The sequence below is a fragment of the Branchiostoma lanceolatum genome, chromosome 8 (genome assembly GCF_035083965.1).
Source record: "Branchiostoma lanceolatum isolate klBraLanc5 chromosome 8, klBraLanc5.hap2, whole genome shotgun sequence".
NCBI classification, from domain to species: Eukaryota; Metazoa; Chordata; class Leptocardii; order Amphioxiformes; family Branchiostomatidae; genus Branchiostoma; species Branchiostoma lanceolatum.
Genome location: NC_089729.1, coordinates 20,830,920 through 20,833,419, shown reverse-complemented (window position 1 = coordinate 20,833,419; position 2,500 = coordinate 20,830,920). Strand labels below are relative to the sequence as shown.

Genomic DNA, 2,500 nt, shown 5'->3' with positions numbered 1-2,500 from the left:
TTTGGTGTTTCCCCGCTCCCGAGGCCGCCTGCTACACGACGGCATGCGACTTTCCGGCCTGCCCCGACTTTCGGATTTCGCCAGGGTGTCTGACCAAGGTGTAGGTCGCCGATCCTACCTTGAGAGGAGTGGTCGTTTTTTGACTAGGCAACTCTTCCAGAGCCCGTAGCGGACGGCGGCTGGGGGCCAGCGGGTCCGGGAGGGTGCGGACGGGGCCGGCGCGGCACGGGCCAGACCCCTGCGTGGAGAAAAGACGGGGTCGTCCGGTGACTTTGCCCCGTCGGCCGGCTCCATCGGACTTGGCACCGGGCGCCTGGGCGGGTGTCGGCGGGGGGAGTGAGCGCCCCGCCCCGCCCGACTCCGACCGCCCCGGAGGGCGCCCCGGGCCCGCCGGGCGAGCGAGCAGGGTCCGTCCGGTGTGGGGCGGGGCCCGGGGAGGCGGGGGTGGAGCGGGCGGCCGAGCAACGGGGTCGACCGGGACGGGTCTCCCCCGGCCGGCGGGGCCGGTCTCCCGTTGCCCCCGAAGCCTACCCCGTGGCCGACTTGCGGTGGTTTTTCAAAAAAGTGCTCTGTAGGGTGTCTGACCATGTCGTGGGTCGCTCAACCTACCTTGAGAGAGTGGTCGTTTTTTGACTAGCTCGGGAATCGACGGCGAGCAATCGCACACTCTCTCGCCAGTCGTTTTGCTACCCCGCCGACCAGGCTGCCACTCCCCGCGAGGGCAGCCGGAGGTCGACAACCGGCTTGGAAGGCGCCCGCTCCTCCGCTCCTGCGGGCGAGGACGGGCGTGCCGACGGGCGTCCGGAACCAGCGCCGGGGCAGGCCCTCCGCGGAGGGCAGCCCGGGTCCCGCCGCTGCGGCGGCGGACCCAACGGCGACGGCTCGCCCCTTCCGTCTGCGTGCGAGTACGCCTTGCGGACTCGGCGGTTCGAGACCCGGCCGTCCGCCTTGCCGGCGGACGCGTCCGGTCGTGAGAGTGCGGGACCGTTCCTGACGGGACGGCTCGGGCGTTGAAGGGAAGCAACGGTCAGGTGTGGCCGGGAGTTCTGCGCTCAGGCTCCCGAGGGTTCGCGGCCATCTCCACGGCGCGTTCCCACCTCACGGCAGCGACGGACTCGGCGGCGCTCGGCGCTCCGGTCGAGCGGGACCGTGTGGCGGCGGCGGCAGTTGCGGGTCTTCCCGCGCTGCCCCGCGGCCGCGGCGGTCCTCTCCCGGCGGCGACCGCTCTTTCGCCGCCTCGGCGTCCTCGCTACCTGGTTGATCCTGCCAGTAGTCATATGCTTGTCTCAAAGATTAAGCCATGCACGTGCAAGTTTAAACTGTCCCAGTGAAACTGCGAATGGCTCATTAAATCAGTTATGGTTCCTTTGATCGTCACATCCTACATGGATAACTGTGGTAATTCTAGAGCTAATACATGCGGAAGAAGCGCCGACCTCACGGTCTGGCGTGCATTTATCAGACCAAGACCGACCCGGGGTTCGCCCCGGTCCCTTTGGTGACTCTGGATAACCCAGCCGATCGCACGGTCTTCGCACCGGCGACAGATCATTCGAATGTCTGCCCTATCAACTTTCGATGGTAGGTTCTGTGCCTACCATGGTGGCAACGGGTGACGGGGAATCAGGGTTCGGTTCCGGAGAGGGAGCCTGAGAAACGGCTACCACATCCAAGGAAGGCAGCAGGCGCGCAAATTACCCACTCCCGACTCGGGGAGGTAGTGACGAAAAATAACAATACGGGACTCTTTCGAGGCCCCGTAATTGGAATGGGTACACTTTAAATCCTTTAACGAGGATCTATTGGAGGGCAAGTCTGGTGCCAGCAGCCGCGGTAATTCCAGCTCCAATAGCGTATATTAAAGTTGTTGCGGTTAAAAAGCTCGTAGTTGGATCTTGGGACCGGGCTTGCGGTCCGCCGCGAGGCGTGTCACTGCTCGTCCCGGCCCTCCCCGCCGGATTCTCCTTGGTGCTCTTAACTGAGTGCCTCGGGGTGCCGGAGCGTTTACTTTGAAAAAATTAGAGTGTTCAAAGCAGGCCTGGCGCCTGAATAGTGGTGCATGGAATAATGGAATAGGACCTCGGTTCTATTTCGTTGGTTTTCGGAACGTGAGGTAATGATCAAGAGGGACGGACGGGGGCATTCGTATTGCGGCGGGAGAGGTGAAATTCTTGGATCGCCGCAAGACGAACCACTGCGAAAGCATTTGCCAAGAATGTTTTCATTGATCAAGAACGAAAGTTGTGGGCGCGAAGGCGATCAGATACCGCCCTAGTCACAACCATAAACGATGCCAACCAGCGATCCGCCGGCGTTACTTCGATGACCCGATGGGCAGCTCCCGGGAAACCTGAGTTTTCGGGTTCCGGGGGAAGTATGGTTGCAAAGCTGGAACTTAAAGGAATTGACGGAAGGGCACCACCAGGAGTGGAGCCTGCGGCTTAATTTGACTCAACACGGGGAAACTCACCCGGCCCGGACACAGTAAGGATTGACAGAT

The 2,500-nt window shown here is 62.6% G+C and overlaps 1 non-coding gene across 1 annotated transcript in view; it reads left to right on the top strand.

Annotated features, from left to right (window-relative positions):
• The first annotated feature begins 1,250 nt into the window (after positions 1-1,250).
• Positions 1,251-2,500, top strand: part of LOC136441058 (small subunit ribosomal RNA) — a 1,816-nt gene continuing 566 nt past the window's right edge. Inside the window, exon 1 of the ribosomal RNA XR_010756778.1 lies at positions 1,251-2,500. This exon is cut by the window's right edge and continues 566 nt beyond it. This is a non-coding gene — a ribosomal RNA (small subunit ribosomal RNA).